General features: G+C 29.9%; 1 protein-coding gene across 12 annotated transcripts in view; it reads left to right on the plus strand.

Moving 5' to 3' along the window:
* Positions 1 to 26,210, plus strand: part of LOC107998469 (protein tincar) — a 46,934-nt gene that overhangs the window by 3,117 nt on the left and 17,607 nt on the right. For 8 of the 12 annotated variants that reach the window (XM_062077683.1, XM_062077690.1, XM_062077687.1 and 5 more), the window contains exons 2-3: positions 2,631 to 2,755; positions 25,135 to 25,246. The exons of 1 other annotated variant lie outside the window; for it this stretch is intronic. The gene's annotated coding sequence lies outside the window, so the exon portion shown is untranslated. The remainder of the gene's footprint in view (positions 1 to 2,630; positions 2,756 to 25,134; positions 25,247 to 26,210) is intronic. 3 more of the 12 variants (XM_062077684.1, XM_017057766.3, XM_017057767.3) reach the window with 1 other exon arrangement.

Here is a 26,210-nt window from a genome sequence, read left to right on the forward strand (position 1 = left end):
ATATTTTCATTACGATCTGACGTTGGAAAATAATTTCCACGAACAAAACAAACTATCGAAAACACAAACGAGGCAATTATATAATTACAATATCGGCTCCGTATCATATAATGGATTCTTCGGTGAGAGAGGTTCATTATCGATAATTAATCTTATTATGAGCTTCTAACGTACCGCTAATAGAGAAAGATCAGCCATTGCCTCTGTCGACTCGAGCTAAATCAAATATAATAGACTTTTTATGTCAAGTTTATGAAGAATGTTGAACTTTTATTAGTTATATTATCGGTTTATATCTATTACAACAAATATAATTTAAACGCGAATCTATAAAAATAGTTATTGAAAACGACAGTTTATTATTTCTTTTTTTTTCGTATTATCTTTCACTAAATGTAATTGATCATCTTGTACATGGCAAGAAATTAAATTGAATACGCACCATAAACGGACTTAGATGGGTAATTCTCGAACCGGTTAATGTATAGGTACACGTCACGATCGAGAAATGGTGTTTTTCCGTGATCATACGCATTCGCACGGTAAATGTGTGTATACGTGTATCTCGCTTTTTGATTTTCTTTTAAAGAACATTAACGATTCATCAAAGTTTCATCAGGCCGTGTTTTCAATGTATATCGTTTTAAAGTAATTACACGGTAGCTAAACTGAACATGAAATTTTCTTCAGAAGGGAAGGATTAAGAAGCTCTCGAGACATATGTATTTTGTGCACGCAACAGGCTGTGCTGGCAGCCATAGGGTGTAGGTAATAAAGGGAGCAACATTACTATAAAAGAAATACGATGCGTTCCATTTATCGAATACGGTTGCGCATGTAGGTCACGTGATTTGGAAAACACACAATGTGCTCGCAACGATATTTCCAAATATTATAATTCAATTATAATCGAGTTCAGAAATTCAAAACAATTCTTATTAATTTTTTTTTTTTCAAAAAGAATATGTTTTAATATCTTTTAATTTTATTTAAAAATTTTTTTTTTAATAAAATATTTGTCATACGATAAAATGTTGCCTATAATTATGAAATGTGTACGAAATAGAAAGAAAATTTTTAAAGGATGATTCTAAGGATTATATTTTAAAACGATATAAAAATTGATATGCAAAAATGATTGACAGTTTTATTTTCGTCTCGTTTCATTTAATGTAAAATTAAATTCTTTATAATTCGAAGAATAAGATTCATATTACTTCCTGTTACTACTTCGTCTGAACATTTGGTATCGCAGAATGATTACGTTAAGATTTGCATATCACCAGGAAGTAAGTTTCAACGCCTTGGGGGACTAACTAAAATCACAGATAAAAAAACGTTACGCATTGAGTATATACATACATTTATGAAACGAAATGAAACGAACAATAATATTTATTATATTTTTATTTACTATATACATTTTTTCCAACTATGATTAACCATGAATATAAGGGGTTTCACTCTACATATCTAATCTAATCATCACGATTGAAGCGAGCAAGGGTCTTTTTCCCCATTCGAAACCCCAGTTGGGGCGGAGGAAACGATTATTCATACGTAATTAGCAATATTTTCCCCATCTTTCTAGGATTTCGTTTGTACGCGCCATCGTAAATTTTCCTCCATACCGCGTACAAATGTGTCTAACTACGTTCGCAAACAGTTTATCCATCGATCGATTTGCTTGAGGTTTATAAATCGTTGAAAGCTAGCGATTTCCGGCCGACATAGGAAGGAAGAAAGGAGGGAGCAAGGGAAAAGGGAGGCGATTCGTCGTTGAATGGTTGAATGGATAACACAAGACACGTTCCTCGAGCAACGAGTGCATCCTTCCGTGCTTATGCATTCATTGGAGCGCAGAGAACAGGGTTATTTTTGTCGTTTCGTCTACGCGAGAAGGAGACGATCCCGGATAAATTTATCACTCGACATCTTGCTACCGGGAATTTTGGAAAGGGTTAAAGGCTTTCGTTTTGAGATAACTCTTTGCTTAAATCCCTTATTCATCATGAGAATTTTGAACAGGTTCTGACGGAAAATCGAGGTTTCGAGCGGTACAGTTCGATTTTACTTAAACTTGAGGGCGATTAATTACTGGGAATCGAAGTCGAACGTCCAATATCCACGAAGTGGAGTGCGGTAAATTAAAGTACAGTCAATTTTGGCGGGCATCGGGCCAACAACACTCGACTTGTCGTTGATTTTATGGCAGGAACGTCGTGTTTCTGGATACCGTTCATCATACACGATGAAAAGAAATCGTTCTATGATCAATTTATTAATCAATGAGCTAAATATTTCTCATTTTTAATATTCGAAGAATGTTAAATTATGTTGCAATTTATTACCGATATTATTCGGTATAAAAAGGAAATATAGGATAAAATTTTCAAGTACAAGCGAAATTTGTTTTTCTTTTTCTTACATAAAAATCGGAGGACTCGAGCAATAAGATTTTATTCTATATTTTTTACTATATGTAAAAAGTTTGGATTCGTTCGCAGCCAATTAAGAATTAATTAATTTCATTTATTATTTTAAAAACGTTTATTCGTTATATTTGCTTCTATTACTGTCACTATCACTTTTATCGAGAAACTTTCTATACCATTATCTTATATTCGTAGGCAAACGTTTGAACGAAGAACGCGTAGACGGCGAAACTTATAGTCGGCCGAGTATAGTAGATGTGTGCACGTTCGAAGAGAAAGAGAACGAAAAGCCGGTCTTCGATGGAACACCTGTTCTACAGGTATGTGATCCTTTCTTCTTTGTGCTCTCCGTTCGGATTTCTCCTACACATTCCTGAGTTTTGTTGCTGTTTTTTTACACTTCCAACGCGATGTACCATTACTTTTATCGTCTTTTTCCTCGCTATCTGTATAATTTTTTATTGAAAAGGAATTTTGAGTTGATACATAATATTGTTAATATTATCGATATGGAATGTGTTATTTTGGAAATAACTTATATAACAAGATATTTAAAGTAATTATAAATATTATAATTCATTATCATTGTAAAATCAAATAAAATAAAAAAATTCATCCGGATCGTATTTTAAAAAAGAATGCATTATTTCTCATATATTTATATTACGATAATATTTGATTATGAAATGTATATTGAAAAATCAATTATTGAAATATCGCCAAGTAAATTTATATTATTAACATTAAATATCCATAGATTAAAAATTACGAGGTTAAAAATTAATGTATATTTAACTTTAAGAATTTGTATTATTTATTTTTTAATTTTTATATTAAGAATAAATAATTTAATTTAAATAGCTTATATATATTTTTTAATTTTTTAAATATAAAATATTGATTATTATTTATTATTTAGTTAGAATAAAATTATATTCAAATGATTTATTAACAATAAATTGCTAATCAATTAGCTTTAACTAAATTTATTCGATTTAATTTAGATTTATATAAGAAGTAATTATTTACATTTAATTTCGACTTAAAAATTGATTCATTATAAATCCTTATATTATTCTAGTAATTGTTGTAATTGTTGTCTAAATTAAAATATTCAATTTAAGTAATTATTTATTCATTCAAATATTAATGTTGAAATTAATAAAATTAAAAATAATGAAATATAATTTCTTCGATCTCAGATCTCAATTATTATTAACCAGGATTTATCCGATTTTCTAATCTCTCGGTTAAGCCGATTAAATCGAGATTCGTTGGTAAAAATATCGTGCTTTGCTTTAAAAGATTTTAAAACATTTTAAAAGATTATCCCCACAATTCTATCTCAACAATTGCTCGATCAAAGTGTAATAATATAAGAGATAACTTATTTGGATTTACACGCGTATTTTATCACACGGATAACTAATGCATCCAACCTTAAAATCAGAGTGGATCCATCGTGCGATTTATGCGAAACTTGTTTACGAATTTGTCGTTGTTATTTTATTGCATCGATGTGACCGCGAAACAGTTGATTACGATTTTTCGCTTTCAGCTGCTGTTGTGCCTTTCTCAGCGTGCGTCCTGCACGTCATTTATCGAGTTCCCATTTGTTCAACTACACACGTGTATACATACAGTCACGATGAAAAGTTTGTATTGGCAAATTTTTAATTACATATTTAAACGATACATAAATAAAACGTGATGTTCAATTAATTTTTCTAAATTGTACGTGATTTGTAATATATTATTTTTTTAGGATATATAAATTACATTTCATTTAATTGATAGAGAAAAGTCATAAAAATATACAATATTTTTTTAATCGAAACAAAAATGTTGCTCGATTGAAATAATATAGAAAACTTATTTTTCTCTATACATTGTTGTTGTAATAAGTTTGTTCTTGGAAAACTCTTGAATTCAGTGTCATTTAAATGTTTATTAGTTTATATATTAAGTAATTATTTTTAAAAAATATGAGAATGTACAAAATGAAAGTTTTAGAATGTAAAATTATAATAAATTTATTTAATAAAGAAAATTCTCTTAGAGAATAAATAGAAGTAAATAGAAGATGTTGTGAAATTAAAAGCAAAATTGAACGAAAAAAAAAACATTCCTTCTATATTCTATATTTCTAATATTCGTTGAATATTAAAAATTTCAGAGCAAAGCAAAGCAAAAATTAAATCAGTAATATACAAGTATTAAAACAAATAAAGATTATTCTTATCACAAGAAAACAATTATTATTATTTTTCTTTATTGTAATAATTAATTGAAATGCAATTTTTTTATATATTTGTAACATTTTTTTATTTTTATATATATAAATATTCTTCCAATTTTTCTTTGAATTAAAATCCTTGCAAAGAAAAACAAAAAAAATTCTTTTCGAGTTCAATCATCAAACAATGCAGATTACATTAAATCATTATAAAATAATTAAGTATGAATAAATTATATGAGTAAAGAATACTTTAATATAATTACAATCTTTATGTTCTGTATTTTTTTAAAATTCTTGGGCTTATTTTGTAATATTCATACAGCATACATACATAATAAATTAACGCATTTTTATCAGTTGTTTTTTTTTATATTATTGTTATAAATTGAAACAAAGAAGATAATTGATAGAAGATAAATGATGGATAATAATTGTCTATTCGCATTTAATATTATTACTAGCTTTATTTATTTTATATTTCGTTTCTCTTATTTCACGTTTTGCTGTTTCGTAACATACATTCGTTCGTGCCACCCATCTTTAAATTATTTCTCTATTTTAAATTTTACAAACGGAATATATTTTCCTTTATCTTTATTTCTGGTCGCTACGAAGTTAGCATGGGGAATATATAATATGTTTGTATGTGAATGACGACAATGAAAGAAGAGAAAGAAAAAGTAGAGCTGTGGGGAGAGAAGTAGCAGAGGAGAGAGAGAGAGAAAGGGAGAGGAGGAAGAACGAAAGTAAAGTAAAAGAGAAAGTAAAAGAAAACCAGATTGTATGAGAGGGGAAAGAAAAGTAAATTGAAACTTGTACTTATGTCCAGCTTTTCAATTTTCCAGACGGCAAAACTTTATGAAATATCTTGAAACCATAACTTTGAATATAAATATAGGATAATACGAGAATTTATTGATTCCTTATTTACGCAAATTTGCAGACATCCAATAATCCACTCGATTACGAATTTCTTCGAATCACTGAAGAAAAAAAATTCCTTACGTTATAGATTAATATTTATTTTTACAAAACACATAGTTTGTTTATTTGTCTGTTAATTCGTCGATTAATAAATAAATATAGTGTATTATTAAGACGCGGGAAATATCTGTATGTTGCAATAAGTATGTCACGTGATACGTTGTTCGCTGGGCAAACTAACGCGAGCTAACCACTCAAATGATCCTTGGTCTCGATCCTTTAGGCAACCTTCTTGCTATGTGACTGTCGTAACTCGGCTGCTATATTCGCCGGTAACTTGATAGTTGAAGCTTGGCTGCACAGTTTGGAGCACATTGCTCCGACAACCTCTATTGTTTCTGACCAGTTTATCGTAACCCAACACTTATTGTGCATTCTGCGCCACGTTGGTTTTGCTCTCTTGGTAGCTAGATGACCTGTTCGCTGCCCAGCTTGCCCGTCTTTCTGCTTGTCTCTCTGCCCTCTAAATTTTGATCGACTATTTTATCTGACGTTTTTTAAATAGATAATAATTTTCCTTTATTTTTTTATCCATATATATTCGTCTTTAATTTTCTCGTTCTCTCGTTATTCTGACATAATAAATCATAATATTATGTTAATTGGTTAAATTTATTATCTCAGATGATGTAAATGATAGGATTAATATTAAAGTATATTTTTTATTAAGTATGTTTTTATGTAATCCAATTTGTGGATATGTAGATTTTATGTATAATCTTATCTGAATTATTATGATGAACATGATTTTGATGATCTTGAAATATGTTATCGGGATCAATATTCTAAATAATTTCGTTTTTGATATATTTGCAAATATATCGTAAAAAGAAACAATGTTATTGAATTCTATTTATCTTATTTATTTTATTTATTCTTTTATAGTATATCTGTGATAATAAATATAATCGCTTCTTATTATAGCTATTGTTGAATGATACATTTTTCTATATAAATTATCAACAATGAATAAAGTTGAGAACGTCAATATCTGGATACAAAAGTTGTGAAATTAAATAAATTCTTAAATATATGACTAAATAAATATGTTGTCTAGCCTAATACTAATTTATCAAGAAACCAAACAAAATCTTCGTTTCAGTTTATCTTTCGCTTCTGGATTTTGAGTCATAATAATTTTAATTAATTCACTATTACAATTGTATAATGGAAATAACAGGTTCTTATATGAGGGACGTGCAAAACTAGTAATTTAATTATTTTAAAAATATTTATAAATTGCACTTAAAATGTGTTGAGATCTATTTTATGAAAAACGTAATAACTGGTTTTAAATACTATTTCTCTTTTTCATGGGATTTAGCTTTCATCAATTTTCTTCTCTTTCAGAAGCAATCATGAAAAGTATTCATTTTGATAAATTAATAAATTGGAAATAAGATGAGTAAAAACGATTTTGTATTCGAGAAAGTTTTTAGATAATTTTTAAATGTTATTGTTCGTGAAAAATTTTTCATCAAATTAATAATAATTAATAAAGATGTTTGTGACAGTTAAATTATTACAAGATAAAAGAATAATTATTTTATATTATTTGATTTCAATGTATCGGTTTCAATCGTAGCATCTTTCCAAGCGTTTCGAGCGCCCTTTGTTCTTTTGTTTTCTTCCGTGACACGTGTCGAATTTTATTCGCTGCTAACAATCGCGAAGATTCGAGAATGAATCGAAGATCTATTTGATACAATGTGAAATTTTTTAAAAATGCGCTATAAATGGAAAATGTTAAATCAATGTAGTGTAAAGTAGATAGAAAATAATTTAAACTTTTTTTGTTATGAAAGAGAGCAGTGAAAAACACAAATATTTATTATTGAGAATTTATCGAGAAATAAATTTTTTGTAATTATTTAATATTTATTGAAGTTTATACGTAATCATTTTTATATACATTGAAAGTGTTAACTATTTCTTCATTGTTTTTTCCTTGGTAATAAATAATAAATAAAAGTTTAAATTATTTTTTCCATACCTATTTCATATCAAACCGAATATTCCAAATATTTATACAATAATATTTTATATCTCAAAATTTACAGTATATTTAATAAACTTTAAATTGTTGTATTCGACTGCAAAAAAATTTTAAAAGATAGAAAAGTTGATGATAAAAGTAGCATGCAAATATCCGAATAACTTGTCAAGTTGATTAACTTTTGAAATTTTTATTTTATCATTTATTTTATCATTCCACGTTAAATCCATTACCGTTTGAAGTTACAAAAAAGTTTATCTTAAGAAATTATTTATCAAATTCAATTTTTTTTCTTTCAATTCAAACAGCAAAGGAATCGACATATTCGACGTATAATTTTTCAAAATGAAAAATGAATTTTGTGAAATTAAAATTATAAAAAACTTTTTTTATTTTGGAAATTTTTCATTGAAGATCGTGAATCTAAAAATAAATTTTTTAAAAATATGACAATTATTTCAAAAAGATATTAGTTCGGTGAAATCTTTTGATATAATTGGCCATTAGATATTAAATGTAATCATAATAGCAGGGTGCAGAGTTTTCTTATCTAAACGAGATTCTTTACCAATTTATCACGACATTAATTTTAAAGATTGCATTCCGAAACAAAGCTTATTCTGTTGTTCATAGTTCGAGGAATATGATTACATATTTTTATAAATTTTTAGATCTTTGATTTTCGATGAGAAATTTGAAAGAACAAAAATTTATTTATAATTTTCAATCTTATATCTAATTTAATTTTCCAGCGTAATGAATTAGATTTTCCATATTTAAAATTGAAAATTCTCAAGATCTCGTAAATTTTAAGCTTTTCCCATGAAAATTAATAAAAAATTAATAAAAATTGAATTCCTTAATTCAAGATTAACAAAACGATTTAAACCTATCTTAATCTCATGTCACTTCTTTCATATCATTTGAATTTTATTTCTTTTGAAATAATCTAATAAATCAAAAAAGTTGATTTTTCCAATTTTCACGGTGTTTGCAATTTTTCATCGTATATTATATTTTTCGCTTCGTTTCTCCTTATCTTCGATCATTTTATTTTTAAACCGTCATGAATATTTATCCATAGCCGAATAGTTGCTTCCTTTCATCACAAATATCCGACGTGATCGGATGCTCTGATGATCGATAGTAATCCGTACGTGACCGTCGAATTAATATTAAATTAATCGCAAGATCCAAAAAGTTTTCAAAGGGGAATAGCAACGATTTTTTTTTAATTGTACAGAATTAGAAACGTAAACTCGTGTATACAGCGCGCATTAAAGGTAACTATCGTGCGTGCAGTGGTGCAATCAGCTACGATATCGTAATATAACCGGAACTTGACAGTGACGTCAAGAATATAGGTCAAGGGGGTATGCTGTCTCCCGATGTTTACTATTGTTTTACGATATTATTAATTATCTTTTTTTAGATTCTTATTTGTTTTTTCTTCGTCTTCTCTTGTCAATATTACGAGCATCCGATTTCATCTTCCTTTATGTATTTCTATAAGGTTCAAGTGAGATAAGAAATCGTAACAACATTCGCTCAATTTTTACAGATTTTATTTTTCAATTCTTGATAACGTTTAGTTTTTTCATTCAAAATGCATTAATGAAATCGAAATGTCAATAATCTTGCTCATTTTATTTTGTATACACATTGTATATGTATATACTTTTACAAAATTTAATTAGAAATTGATTAGAAAAATACGAAAGAAAATAATGTTACCGAGTCGAGAGTCGATTATTTATTCTTTTTAATTTAATTTCGCGAATATTTCGAATTGAAATAAAACAAACGACAGGAAAGAAAGGGCAAAAAAAAAAAAATGTAAAATAAAATAAAAAATTGGAATATTAATCCTTGATATGGAACATAATTTCAATCATATCTCTCCGTTTCGATGTCACATCACGCTGCTTCGTAACAGCTGCCATAAGCATTCCCGATTTTCATGAGCACACATTGTACATAGATCCATTTACTTGCGCGTTCACGCTCGACTTGTTCGCAACTCGATACACCCGTATTTAATATCACCCTACAAGCGTGATACATACACTTCTGTACCGAGTGACTCGTTACTATCGTTTAGCCCTGCAATGTCAAAGCATCCAGTTAAAGGTATCGACCATTGACCGGCTGTTCCAAAGACAATTTTTTTTTTTTTTGAAACGATCCTGTTACGTAAATTTTATTAATTACTACGTGATACGCGGGATTGGTAAATATTGTTTCGAACGAATACATCGGTTCGTTTAATTTTCTTTCGATCCAAATAAATGTATAAAACAAAAAGCGCAAGGATTTGTGATTAATTTTAGAGTTAAAAGAATAACGGCACGGGAAATAGAAAGGAAAATAAAGATTGTTCATTAGAAAGTTTCCTGATGAAAATTCACTATTTAATTAAAATGATCGGTTGTAATATATAATTTATTTTAGGTTTTTATGATACGTGATCATTTTTATCAAGATAAATCATTTGGTATTTAAATATCTCTGATATTGAAATATGTAAAAAGTGGAATTGGTTATTTCATTTCTGAAGTGGTTCATATTAAATTGCTCTAGGGAAGGTATTATGGAATTTATGAAAGCAAAAATAAATTGATTTACTCTAATGAATTCATATATTCGATTTTAATATCATTTAAATTTTGTATAAAATTGTAAAATTGTTATATAGCGTATTATTAACTTTCCTTTTTTTATTATATCAATAATTTTATTATTTAATTTTATCATTGCAATCTTTAATGATAATGTTAGATCGATTATTTTATTGTAATTCAAAATTCGATATTTTTCATAGAAATAGTTGCGTTTATATTTCCTATTAATAATTAATTCACGTAATATGAATGATTACAAACAGAAATGGTTCTCAACTGCTATAATTTATCTAATCTTTAAACTATATTTAAATAATTTATAATATAATTAATTACATTTAATACTATTTTGTGAATATAAAAAACATTCTCATCTAAACAATAATACGCACTTTACTTTTCAGAATAAAAAATTGACATTTATTATTCGATTCAATATCTATTTAATTAATATTATGAATCAACAATTTCATTTTTAAATTAATTTATAAATTGAATTACATGCTCAAACATTATATTTTCTGAGTTAATTTGATTATAATTAATTGATAAGTTAATTTGATTATAATATAATTTTTGATGTTTTTGAAGTTAATTTGATTGTAATTAACTGCTTATAAAAATGTTATCTGTCCTGCTATATGCATGCTATGCTAGGAATCTACACTCTGTCACAAAAGTATTAGGAAAGCTATTTTATAAGGAAACATGTACAAGGTGTCCCAAAAAAATTAGAAAATCCAAAGATTTATAATTTTAAACAACGTTTTTCTTTGAAAAAATTTTTGTTACGGCTTACTTAACTAAGTTATTGACAAAAAATACTGGCCAATCACGGAGCATGTGATCAAATGGCGACAGTAGCGTTGGCTATGTGCTATCATCGAGCACGAACAAGATATAATATCTCGAAGAAAAAGTATTAACGAATGTGATTTCAATGAAAATTGTACATGTAAATTATAATAGGTTTGATGAGAACAATTCATTTTTCGACAGAAAATATCTTTGAAATTAACGCGTGAAATTAATCCTTAAATTTTTATCATATTTTATACGCAATTTCAACTGAAAATATTTTTTATCAGCGAACAATAGAAGTGTGGACATTCGAATTTAAATAATTTGTATTTTAATTACGAAATTATATTTAAAAAATGAAAATGAAAATAAGTGATAAGTTTAAGGGTTGATCTTCGTGTTTCTTCGAAATTAATATAATAAAGAAATTATTCGATATAATTTTATTGATCAATATGTTCATCCAGTATTGTTGGATTTAATAATACAATTTTATTAGTTGAATTTACTAAAATATGTCAATACTTTGATGAGTGACTATACGATTTAACTTTATAATAATTAACAGATTATTATCATTCATAAAAATGGTTTCTTTAAAAATATTATTAATTTTCATTAAAGCTTATTAAAAAATATTTTTAAAAATTTTCTAAAATGATATTATTTTATGAAAATTTAGAGAAAATTAAATAAATATAAATTTGTCAAGATTTGCTAAAATTATCAATAAATAATAAAATTAACTTATTTTTAGATATCAAAAAACAAAAATTATCATTTATTTTATATATAATGTATTTCAATTGAAATTATGTGTTTTATTTCATTAGTTGAAGGAATTTAAAATAAGACGAATATTTGGTAAAAATAAAAAGAAAATGAAAGATTAGGTCATAATAGGTATATTACTTAATGAAAGACACATTCCTGGAATAACTTTCAAAATATGTTTTGAATAATAAATATAATAATAATTATAGCAAGTATATAATAATATTAATCAGGAACAATAATAATTTTTAGTGCCGTATATTTAAAAATTAAATATTTTGAAATCAAAATCAAAAAGCCAATAAAATAAATAATTTATTTTGTTATGAACCTTAAATAAATTATTTAATTACAAATATATTTATATACTTTTCCTAAATACTCATTCAAATATATATTATTTAAAAGATAAATTAGTTCTAAATAATTTAAAAAAATTTAAGATTATTTGAAAATTCTTTAAAACACCCAAATCTATTATATGTTAATGAATAATTTAAACTAAAAGAAAATTTAAAAAAATAAATATAATTAGGATTGTTTTAGCATAATAAAATTATTTAAAATTTAATATATATTAAAACTCATTTCATTATTTTGTCATAATATTGTCAATAACAATAAAAAAATTGGAAATCGATTATTGATTCGTTAGAAATATATGTAGATATATGTATATGAATTATATAAGTAATTTAAAAAATATTTCTGATGAATTAAGTAAATTAGAAATAAAAAATTAAAAAAATAATTGTTATTTTAAAGAAATTTCGAATATTTTAAACGATAAATTCCTAAAAATCGATAAATGAGTTATAATATTTTTAAAATAAATTGAGGAATTATATATTGAAAAGAAGTAAAGACGTGTCTGCTAAAATCACATTTCGAGATATTTAACATTGAAATTTTCTTTTCTTTATAAAAATCGTTATATTTATAAGATTTAAATTAATATAAATTCAAATGTATTCAATAATAGATAATCATAAACTTTTAGTATAAAATAATATGATGTAAAAAAAAAAATTTTTTATCTTCTATTAAAAAATTATAAATCTTTATAAAAATGATTTTGAATCCCCTTTTCCCTAATATAATATTTTCTCATTACATAATTATAGAAAATAATTATACCTGTACAATATCTTGTTAAATGCATATTTAAGACATAAGTTATATATAAGTTCAATAATATTAGAAATATTAAAATTTAATTTTTAATAATTTTCACAATATTTTTTTTTATCCAGAAATGATAATAAATTTTTAATGTCTTGAGTCTTGATACTTTTTAATACAACTACAGTCATCTGTAAATAATGCAAAAAAATCAAAACTAACATGTGTCATTCATTTTGATCACGAATTCGAATTACGCGTCAATATTAATAACAATATTAAAGATGCAAAACTGTCAAAACAAAAATACATAACAATTTTAAAGTTATCTTTTCCGTTTTAAAAAAATATTAATTCGAAAATACTATTTTTCCTTATGTATCTTAATGAATTATTGCAATTATTTATACGTTAAATTCGTAGATCATAAAATTGTCATAATTTTAAAAAAAGGGAAATATTCTCGAGAAACGTGCATAATTCGAACTCCTCGGTTTAAGTTATACACCATAATTATATCGTGCAACGTCACTCTATGCACAGAATTTTAGAGATGGGTTTAAACACTCAACAAATACGAACAAACTTGTGCGCATTGTATGCATAAATAAATCCGCTGAAGCTTACTTTTTATAACCAATTATAAGCAATTCGTGAATCAGATACGAAGAGGAGGAGGAGAGGGGGCAGTATAACTATAAGTATTTAAGTCTTCGTTCAATATCTCGAATTTATCGAGCCTACACACGAAGCTATGCGTACAAGTTGCTACTTGTTAGGTTTACCTAATGAGATTTAACAGTTATCCAATTATCTAAAGTGCTTTCCCGATGGTCGCTTCAGTTCCTATCAATCAAATTTCCCTTCGGCCACCGGCTGGTTCGGTTTCGAGGCTGTGCGTATTTAATTTCACGAATTAATTCACCTCGTAAACACATTACGCATCAAGTAACGCGATCGATCTCTTAACGAAATGTTAAAATTTTGCAAAACTTAATAATCACGTCAAACCGATCGCAACATTTGTAAAAAATAATTTTTTCAATAAAATGCGACGAGTGTTCGTCGATGAATTTAATCAATTTTCAAAAAAATTTCTCGTATCGAAACATTACACCATACCAAAATTGAGATTGTCGATTAATCCTAATTACAGAAATTTTTCATCATTTTTTTTTAAATGTTACCAATCATATTTTTCCGTCTTTCTTTCTAGTGAGAATATTTTACGCGAATTTTTCTCTCATACGTATAAAGCAAGCTTCTATATACGTAGTTTTTCTTGTTTGGCCTGGGCATAGAAAACGGAAAGCAATCATTCGGGATTTTATCCCAGATTACGTAGCACGAGCGTAAGAGTGGAAGCTTAGCGATTGAGAGTTTCGTTAAGAAGGGTCTGGGCGAAAAAAAAGGAGTTAAAGGAGAGAAGAGCTCTTCGATATGTGGAGAGAGTGGAGATCGATTACACTGGATTAAACGTAAAGCCCTTATTTACGCATGGAATACCGGCTACGTTCGTTTCTCGTCCATTCCTTTATATCGTTCATTTACGAACGTCTGCCAGCAAATTAGGCACGATATGTATGTTATCGTGTCAGGGAATCTGCGGACAAACACGTAAGTGTAAGCGTGCTGTGTGCGTGTCGAATCGAGCGAGAGTATCTAGATATCGATCGACTCGACGTCACTTTTCATCCTGCGACTTAATACGAATCAAGAAACTGAAGCCGTTCTTTTTAAAATTAATCCTTTTCCGGGCGAAAAATTAATTCGTTTCCATATGAACGAATATATCCTTTCAATTCACAGTTTTTGAATAACTCTTCCATTTTTTTTTTATTATACACGCATTAAGAAAACGATAGGATAGAATATATATATACATAGAGTGGTCAAACGCCGCAAGAAAAAAGACGATTGAGAAGGAAAAGTTTCGAGGCGCGGCGGACAGATGGCGAGTATTTGATGTTCGCGATACGCGAAACTTTATTTTCTTTGGTCGAATTCGATGAACACGAAAGCAACGTGCCGTAACCAAATATAACATCCCCCTAACGGGATTCAGGCGCGTCAAGTTTCGTAAAGCCTCCGCTAATCGTATTTGGGAGCTGTTCGGCACGTCCGGAAACCAAGTTAAACGGGAACAGAACGACGCATAACGCGCGCGGCTTCGTTTTCCACGTATATGCAAAACGTTCATTCTCGTTTCGACAATCGATACGATCAAAGCGGGGAAATGCGTAGCGTCGATCATTAATAAAACAAAAGGTAAAAAAGAAAATTGTGGTTTCAGGGGAAATGCGATGCGGGTAAATCGAAGTGCGAAACGATGCTGCGATCGATACGCGAATTACGAGGAGCAACGAGGTTAAGTTTGTTTTGGGTACTTTTTCGGAGTTTTAGTGTTTCGAGATTTATCTTCAAATATTTTACAAATCGTAAAATAAGATACTAGTTTTGTCCATTTTAACGAATCGATTCGAATTGGATGTGATTTAGATTAATTTTAGTTTAATTTAATTTGGATAATTAACTTGATATCTGGATACTCGATCATAGTAAGTTTTTCAATTTGCTCTAAATTATAAATAATAGATACTTCTGAATCTTTAATCAAACAGCAACCATGGCCAATTTAATCAAAGTAACCTGTACACAGCGGTGCAAACGCGGACTTTCACACGAATATGAGTTACCAACCGTGGATGTTTAAAATTTTCGAAAATTTAGCAACATAAGTTTAAACATGGAAAGTTTGAGCTCGAAATAAAATCCAATATTTGTATCGTACCATATTAACGAAAAATAGAGCTTGCTACGATTTAAAACCGATTTTACTTTTGGATTTTATTTTCGAACTCGAGGAAAGAGTAAGCAAAAATCAAACGCTTCGATGCTTCTGAACCAAGTTTAATCGATTGCTCCTTTAAACATGTGTATATACATGTGCTTTAATCCTTCCGATTCTCGCATTTCTGTACCGCTTCGACGATTCTCTCTCTTGTCGACATGCGGCTGGATATCGCCGAGACGGATTCTATGGGTGGATGAAAATCGAACTCGATCCCTTTCCCGCAAAGCTAATTACATTCGTATAAGCGTTAATACTCCCTGCAGTATTAATCCATAAACAACGTTACGGTTAGATTGGATATCCAATCTGATCTGAGCCAGAAAGCGACGAATCTTGTTTCGTGCGGTTGTTCCGATCAATTATACGTATATATCGTCACGCGAATCGTAAATCGTAAAAAATAGGGGAGAAAATCGATTTTTAAAATTTGAAAATTCGATAAAATTTATATAGAAGCAAATTTTTGTACGAAAAGGATGAAGAGTGTGGAAGAATGTTATCCAACTTTATATCTTTTTATCGATAATCTTTATTCTTTTTCTCGAAATGGCTGTTTTTTTCCTTCTCCTTTTTTACGTTTAGCGATATTTATAAAACGAATGATAAATTTTTGCGTAAAAATTTCTTGCCTATTTGGAAGCTATAACGATTAACGAGCACGTAGTCACTTTATATTACAAATATAAACAATTAAAATAATCGAGAATGAAATGTAATAATAATTTTAATTAATCAATACATTTTATTTTTGTTAATTAATTAATAAATAAAATGTATGAAAAATGATTATCAAAATCGAAATTTACGATCGCTTCTTTCGATGAATAATTCATAAATAACTATCATTTTTTCTCCACGTTTCGACTCATTGTCACGTGTTTTTCTTTTTTTCGAGCCAACTTGCGAGATTAAAAACTGTATAATAATTACAAATTAAGTTGTTAATGCAAATTATAGATTAATTTTATTTCAGTTTGCTTCAAATTTTCCATTTTAAAATTCTCTTCGATTTTAATAATCTGTCCACATGATATAAAATGGCATGGCGAAGAACCATAAATATGTCCGTTCCGTTTATCGATACAGAATATATATATCTTATAGTTGTCAAGTTATTCTAGCTGACAGTTATCTACCGAAGCGTAGAAAAAGATATCGAGACAGATACGAGAAATCTGTATAAAATCGCCATTTGACATGTTCTCTTCTAATTATATATTAATAGATCGTAATAAATCTCTATTTTCGATTTTATTCGTAACATTTTAAAATTTTACTCCAGTGAAGAAGATTATTAAGAATATTTACAAGATCTTCAAATAATAATACACCGATGAGACGCGTGTATGTTAATCCTGAAATTATTGTTCAATTTACGTCGATCGATGAGTATGAAATTCTGACGAGATCGAAATTCTAAATTCGAAGGGGGAGGAATTTAGATCCTGATATTAAGCAGTGTATGCAGCATCGGGTATTGATTGAATAGGATGCCACAGGAGGCGAGTAGCGAGAAGGAAGAAAAGGTGGGAGGGAGAGAACGAGAGTCGACTGTCGGAAGAGGGTGCGGCAAAAGGGACAAAGAAAGGATGATATTTTGCTCGTTGGCTGTTAATCATTGTCGTTCCTGCCCGAAAATCGAATTTTTCACGGAATGGAAGAAATACGTTCACGATTCGTAGTTTCATCAATTGTAATTTATATCTCTTTGTTTCTTTTTCGATTTTTCTTGATATTTATATATATATAGTTGAAAAGTGTATAATAATTAGTTTTTTTAAATAATGTTTACGTTATTACAGATTAATATTATTATTATTTATTCAAGGCATATTTTGAAAGTTATTGCAGGAATGAATTTTTTTATTAATAAAAAGATATACCTGTTCTTTTTAAAAAAAAAAATCTTAAATTCTTTAATTTATCTTTTCTTTCAAATATTCGTTTTATCTAAAATTCTTTTGACTAAACAAATAATTTCAATTGAAATAAGCATCACTCGAATCTAATGCATACTATGCTGTCATTCAAAAGATTATTGATTTTCAGAAATTTCAGAATAAGTTGAAAAACGTCAAAATGAAATAAATACTTAATAAATCGCATAAAGAATACAATAATAAAATACATATTCGATTCAAACAATCAACATATTCAAATTTATTTCTTTTTTTTTTCAATCGTATAGGACGAGTAGTATGTTTTTCGATAGGCAAATAAATAGTTCAACGATTCTTAAAACTCGTGAATTTTTATCAAAAACAGTGTAATAATGGTTATTTATCAGACATGATGATGATTTATGATTTTTTCTGTTTTAAGGATGATAAATATGTTTCGTGACTGTAGACCGTGATAAAGATAAAATGGTGGAAAAAGTTGAAGACTATATGCAAAAATTGCAGAGTTAAATATTCGAAAAAGATATTCTGGTTTTATATTCGATCATTTTGGAAAGAATTTGCATCGACATTGATATTAATAAATGTATTTCGAAATAAATAAAACTTACGGAAATTTTATTGTCAAATCAATCATTTGCACATCAAATATATATTACATATCATATAATATTTTTTTTTAATCCCCTCGCGTGCGCGGGTAGAATATTTTATCCTTCTGATTAATGGATAATAACAATCTCAGTAAAAAAAAAAAAAGAAAGTAATTCCATTCATATGAAAAGATGGAAAAAATTTCGTATGAATTTTTAATTTCTTATCCATGAACCCGATATCGTCCATGTTTCAGACAACATGCCGTTCTATTTTTCTTATCCATTTCCAGCTCGACTTCGAATACAAATACGTCCTCGTGTATTATTTTTATCTCGTCGCTTTTGCTTCTCTATTATGTATAAATCTATTGTACAAATTGCTTCTTCCATCTGTGAATCGATTAAATTAAATTAAATTGAATCTCGTATTCATTCTGAAAAAAAAAAGAAAGAAAAAAGACGAGATAAATTTATTTACAATACAATATGCCCGAAACGTTTATTATATCATTAACATGTTTGCAGTCGAATCGAGTCAGCCCAGGTTTTCATATTTTTTTGCACACGACATATCTCGCATTCGTAAGAAGACACGTGACATATCTCGTCTGTACGCCCGCGTAAACCCCTCTCTCTCGCAGCACTAGAGGTATACTTTCTCTAAAGCAAAAGGAGGAATTAAAAATTTACGCCAAACTTTCCCACAACACACGATATTCCGAGACAATTTCGAGGCCAGCTCGTGGCTGCGAAAGCGATTCATCGAATCGAGGGGATGAATCTGGAGGGTGAGTCATCGGTGGAACCCCGCAGAAAACTTTCTTCTCGAGGAATGTCTTGAAAGAGGGTTGCGGTGAGTCATCGAGATGGACGACAGATCGCGTCGATTGTTCCACACGCGCACGGTCACAGTCGTGAGAAGTGGATAGAGGCGAGCAACGTTGATACAATTATTCGCGTAAAATTATTTATAAGTTTCTGAAATTTCTGAATAATTAACCGGGGCTCGTCGTCCCCACGGGTTTCGTCCGATTCCGCTTCGGATCGAAGAGAAAAAGAATCGCGGTCCTCGGGGCTCCGCTCGACCTCGTTCTATCGATTTACCGGGGAAAGCCGAGCAGAAGCGAAAAAACATTCCGGGCAGCTGCGTTTCCCGTCGCGGGACCACCTGTACCGAATGATTTTCGTCCAAGTTTATCCCGTTTTCGAAACCGGAATCGATCCGAGTTTAAAAACTTATGCGCGTTTACATGCGTTTGCACGCTGGATCGGTGAAGAGGGATATTATAAACCCAGGGCGAAACGTCGATTCGTCGGTTGCCATCTAGAAATAGCTATCGCTTGTAAAATATACACACACGGTTTTCGTTTCACGGATCAGGACACGCTCCCTTCGTTTATCGTTTCGTATCACAGATTTAAAAATGCAAATATTTTCTCTTCTCCTTCCTTCTGTTCTTTTTTTATCTTTGGCTTAATTACGTCAGTTCTCGAACGTAACGAGAACGAAATCTTTTTTCTTCCCGTCCCCTCTCAAATATGATTACCAATGTAATCTTCTTTTTCTGGATTAATCAGCAGTTCCTTTATATGCGCGGTTGGCTAGAGTGAAATTCTTTTTTTATCGGGAGTCTCCTTATTCGAGAAAATTCTTCGAGAAGTTCTTTATTTCAATCTGTGGAAATAATTCGTAATGTTTCAACATTCGAATCGTCGTTGTAACGAATTAAAAAGTTTTTAAATGAAATTCTGTTCTGCGTACCAAAACTAGCGCAGAATTTAGAAACGACGTTTTAATATCGTTCTTTAATCTTAATTATAGCAATTGTTCCACGTGTGTTTTGAAGAAGAAGAGGCGCAAGAAAGAAAAACAACCGAAAGTCACCTTGCCTCCGGTCGTATATATATATTTATATATGGAGTTTATTCGCTCAGCTTTTAACGTATTTACCAACTTCTTTCATTTCCTTTATTTCGATTGCCTTCTTTCACGACGAACCGGCGATAATTCTTGATAGATTGTTAGATTTTCTTGCGTAATTTCATAATCAATAATTTATTGTTCAATTTTAATTTTATTACTACTCGAAACTGCTCAATAATCGAGATATTTTTTCGCGTTTCAATTCGTTCATCTTCCTTTTTTTTTATGCACGACGATCTGGGAAAATCAATCGGTGGTTGATGATAGCGAGCGAAGAAAACTCATCTACGCGCGAGACGCGTGGCAAACGCATATTTCATCCGCATCGACGTACGGCTCGCAGGGAAATCAAGTTTCGAAACTGCGGGATGAGGATGGAAGCATTTCGCGCGGTATTGAAACGTAGACGTTTCGATAGAAAATCGATTTCCTGTTGAGGCTCGTCCGGGATCAGTCGTGCCGTATTATTCGTTGCTCCTTTGTTGCAGCCGTGCATCGATCGCCGTACCACAATCGAACAAGCTTTAGAAATTTCCGTGTAAAGTTAACTCGTGACCAACTTGGAACTCGCCACTCATTTACAACAACGAGGATTTCGTATTCGAGGAAGCGTCGTTTTTGTTGTTTTCTTTTTGTCGTTCTTGTACTCGAACGAACTGGTTGCTAGCCGCAAAGACAGTTTTCGCTTTAACTTTGCTTAAACTTCGTGTTAAGTTTAAAATATAATTTACTTTTACTCGAAAAAAAAAGTATTAAAATCGTTGAAGAAATGAAAATAGAATAGAATCTTGTTTATTCGTGTTATTGTCAATTGTATTATTAATTAATTTCTTGATTAATACAATATCTTCATTATTCAGAGTATTATTATTATATCGAATGAGAAAAGATGAAATAAAAAAATAAAATAAAAATATAGAATTTTTTTATTTGAAGCTTTTTTTTGAGTAAATCAAGTTTCAAACATTTTTTAATTATATATTTCTTGATTAATACAATATCTTTATTATTCAGAGTATTATCATTATATCAAATGAGAAAAGATGATTTTAAATAAAACAATAAGATAAAAATATAGAATTTTTTTATTTGAAGCTTTTTTTTGAGTAAATCAAGTTTCAAACATTTTTTAATTATATATTTCTTGATTAATACAATATCTTTATTATTCAGAGTATTATTATTATATCGAATGAGAAACGATGATTTTAAATAAAAAAATGAGATAAAAATATAGAATTTTTTTATTTGAAGCTTTTTTTTGAGTAAATCAAGTTTCAAACATTTTTTAATTATATACGAATGAATTATAAATTAAATTTAAAAATTCACCGATTACATGATTCTTTGATTGTATACGTTCAATCACGAATCGTAAAAACAAGAGATAAAAAATTTTATTCTCCCTTATATTTGAAAAAATTTTCGAAATTGATTTATTTGAAAATTTAAATGAACAAATTTCATTCTATATTTTCAATTTATTTTCTCAAAAATTAATTAAAAATAATTAAATCAAGAAAATTAGACACAAGTTTGAATTTGTTGAATATGGATTGTTTTCGATCGAAAATTTGTACGTTTCGTGAAACGTACTCCACGATACACTATTATCAGACGCATGGAATAACGATAAAAGCTATATGACAATAGTAATCGGTTTGGAGATCATTTCATTCGATGAAGTAGAATTTTTCTGAAATCATCACGGAGAAATAGATATATAGATTTTCGATAATGATTATGGACGTTTTGCGCGCGATGGATGCATCGAAAATTACGATTACGATGCATCGTTGATCTTGGATTTTTTCGACTATCCTATGAATAGAGCGCAACAGCATAATTCGGCAGAAATTTACGGTCGCGCGATCGTCTACGGTATTCTTCAACCTCTAGTCTATGGCAAGGCGCACGTATCGAGCTATTTCGGTATGGATTCAACGAAAACAAGCGTAAAGCAAAAAAATGAAACGAGCAGCGCACAGGAATTAACGATGCGCACGATGGATACCCTGGAATATTACCCTTCTCATACATAAATAGCGAAACAGCTTCGACTGTTCACAAGAACATAATATGTGCCTTTTCAAAACTTATACACGTGTACAGAAATAACGAGACGAATATATCGAATCGTTCTGTCGATAGTCTTCCTTAGAAGAAAATTATTTTAATTTAAATTTTTCAGAAAATCGGCGTGCTCGATATATTAAGATACGCGTCTTTCTTAAAAATTTCAGGACCTCCAAAGATTCAATTTTGAATACGAATCGGATAAGTTCGGACAAAATCGATTAGAGAACTCGAGATCAAACAATTATAAGATCTTTAAACTTGAAACTCAGGATCTGAAGTAATACGATCAGATCTCACCTAATTCCGATTGAAGTCTTGGTTCCAAAGTTATGGAACGATCTAGCAATAGTATATCGGCAAGTTCGTTAAACGAGAATATAAATAAAACGAATGCTCAGTATAGTTTGCAATCATATCTTCAGTGATGCTCCACAAAAATTACCAAAAAATATATACACACAGGGAGGGTAAATCTTTATCGATTGGGAACGAAATTTTTCGTAGAAATATTCGATTCGTTCGAAAGACGGAAGAGCAAGGAGAGGAACGCGAGCATGAACGCGGATAGGTAATGGCAAAAATGAATGCAAACAGGAGCACAAATAGGAATAGCTCGAGGAGTGGAGGGGGGGATGTTGAAACGCGAGATCGGTTGACGTCGATAATTGAGGTGTCGATGCTTCTGACTGGTGGGAAGTGAACGCTGTAGGCAACAGTGGTGAGCTAGCCATTGGCAGCTTGCCAACTACTCCTCCTGCCGTCGATGCCTTCGGTGTTGACCGACAAACAAAAGGGACCTCGATGCATTGTCCTCGACGAGAGCGAATGCAGGTCGAGTATCCATCGAGCGCAACGATCGGCTCTCGTTCTCGACCGATATTGCATTCCGTAAAGGACGATCGGCATGCTTGCCGCTGTTCGTTCAATGCCCTTCTTCATAACGAATTTCGTTCGCCTCAATACACCCGGTTCCCGCGCGTCACGTTTCCACGCGTAATAAAAAACGAGGAAAAGAAAGGGATCCGTTTCGTCTCTTCGAGTGGTTATAAGTAGATTGCTGGCCATTTTTATGGCAACGCGTTTAAATATTTAGCTAATAGATGTGCAACAATACGTGTATGTACACATGTACGTTATGTATACGTGAGAGAGTGTTAATATATATATATACATATTCACGGGATACATTTGAGGGATCGATTCTAGGAAGAAGCTAGAGCAAACATAAAAGTTGATACGCAAAAATATCGATTGCCTATTTATCGAGTTATAAGTAATTGAAATTTGCTTTGGACCAGTGTTTCTCAATATTTTTTTTTTTTTTTCGTTTATATCGTGCTCAAAGATATCTCAAAGATTTTTACGTTAGTAAGAAAGATTTAAGGTCTGTGTACTTTTGTAGGAATCTAAAATTAGATCTTTACTTCCCTTGACAAAGGTGAAGTAAAATAAATCACGATATCCTTTCAGTTTTCTCGTATGTTTTAAAAGTCATATATTACGCTTAATGAGGGAAATATGCAAATTTTGAGAATTTTTAATTGCTCTCCTTTCTCTCTCCTCCTCCTCCTCCTCCTCTCTTCGAGAATCAATACATTAGACGAAGCGAGTTTTATCTGAAAATTTGAAATAAAATAAGAGAATCCATTAAGGAGATATTTCATCGTTGAATAAGAATGGAAATGAAAAATATCCATTGTATATTTTTGCAAATTAAATTTGTTTAAAGAAGTATTATTATTCGTCAACAAAAAGCAATGCATATTTTTTACGAAACAATACTAGATATTTTTTGTCCAAATCGTAACGTTTCGTTATTAAATAAAAAATTTTATTTCGTAACACATCATAATAAAAATATCTCTCGTAAGTTATTTCATTCATATATCGCGTAGATATCTATAAACATGCTACAGTCTATAGTCACATAGAATGATTAAAAATGGACGATGCCATTTTCCGCAGACGTAAGTGTAAGTTTCGAGTTAAGCAAAAATAAACAGGGTCGGTGAAAAGAATCGAGGGCGGCTGAAAGACAATTGATTGACAGGAGCACGAAATTGCAATCGAGGGGATAATGCTCTGCGAATGGAGCGCCCTCTTTGCTTCGTTAACCTTTTTACCTATCGTCTCCATTCGATTTAACGATTAAAAAAAAAATCAATTAACTCGAATCGCAAAACAAGATGAGCCCTCTTCCTGAATGTCAAAGTTTCAGGAAGGACATATGATATATAAATTGCAAGATCAATAAAGTGGTCCAGATTTCCACGCCAAAATAGTTACATAACTTGTTTTGGAATACATATTTATTTTCTTATTAGAAATAAAAATAAAAAAAGTAAACCATCACATGGTGCAAAATAAAACAATTTTATATTGTTATATATTAATTAAAAAAGATCTTTCAATGATTACACATTGCGGTTAAAATATAAAGAAAATCCTGTCTGATCAAATATTTTTAGAATACATTATTAACTCATTTTCTTTTTTATTATTCTGGATAATATATATTCTGTAAATTTTTAACGTTATGAAAGTACAGTTCGTATAAAATATCTTATATTTATTATTTTTATTGAACACATAGATTTTCTATTATATTAATAGACTTTTGAAAATGAATTGTCGTTGAAATGATTATTGTAAAATTAAAACGAATATTTTATAAAAATAGGGATAAAAAAATTGTGTGTAAAAATATGACCAATAAATCAATAAAATCAACATATTGGAATTAGTTATAAATTATTTTATTTGATTCAGATTTTTTTTCCTTTTCAAAGAATTTCGATCTCTTTTCAGATTTGAATAGCGTTTGAAGCGCGACTCTACGATTAATTCAACGACCGACAGCACGACGGCAACGGCAACGGTGACGGCGACACCGACGACGGCGGTTATTCTCCTCCGTTCGGTGAGTAGATAGATCGTTTTGACAGTCTGATCGATTATACGAACACATATTTGTCCAATTTATAACTTTACCAAGTTTTCTAATCGAACAATACTAGGGTGAACTTATCTTTTAACGATAAGGAGAAAAATTTATTTGTACATTATTTGTATATTACTGTCGTAACATGCATTGCATATTGCAATATTTAATTTCCTTCATTCGATCGTTTTCTATTTGTGATATATTCTCAAAAGACGTGTCATGAATAGAGTCGTATTAAATTTCAAAGGAAACGTTATATGACCTTGTCATTTCATCTAAATTCAATTATTTCTCCTTTCTCGACTTCTTTCACGGAGAAAGAAAAAGAAAAGGAAAATTATTTCTCTTATATTCTTTTGCACTCCTTAGCTGTCTTCCGTGCTGAAAGAATGTTTCCATGTTAGTCCTTTCGACTATTTCTCTTTAACGAACTTCTCAACTGTTTTCATACTTTTCTACGCCTCCTCCACCTGCAAAAAACTTCATTCGTTAGAAGAAACGCGTTATACATCAATGTCGAACCATTACGATAGATTATTTTCTTCTCGACACGAGTCTCGCGTTTATAAGAAAACGGGGAATGGAAGAAAGCTCTTTGAATGTGTCGCACGAGAAATATAGGTCAAGCATCGCGAGGATATCTTGATGGGCAGCGAATATTACTTCTGCGATAATAAATCTCCTTCTTTTTCTTCTCTCTCTTGTCTTCGACGCGACATCAAACGACGAACGCGTTTCCTCTTCTTTTTCTTGGTATCAGGGTCATCGTTCAGTTTGTTCGACAAGATAGAGGAATCCGTTGTGTAACGTCTCCACGGTATCTCCCCTCTTTTTCCTTTCAAATCATCTCGTCGCAAAGCAAGATCGGGAGCAATATCTGGCTAAAAAAGAATTTCCACCGAAGTAATCTCCTTGGAAAACCGGCTCCTTTCAAAGAAGC

The sequence above is a fragment of the Apis cerana genome, linkage group LG7 (assembly GCF_029169275.1).
Source record: "Apis cerana isolate GH-2021 linkage group LG7, AcerK_1.0, whole genome shotgun sequence".
Taxonomy (NCBI): Eukaryota; Metazoa; Arthropoda; class Insecta; order Hymenoptera; family Apidae; genus Apis; species Apis cerana.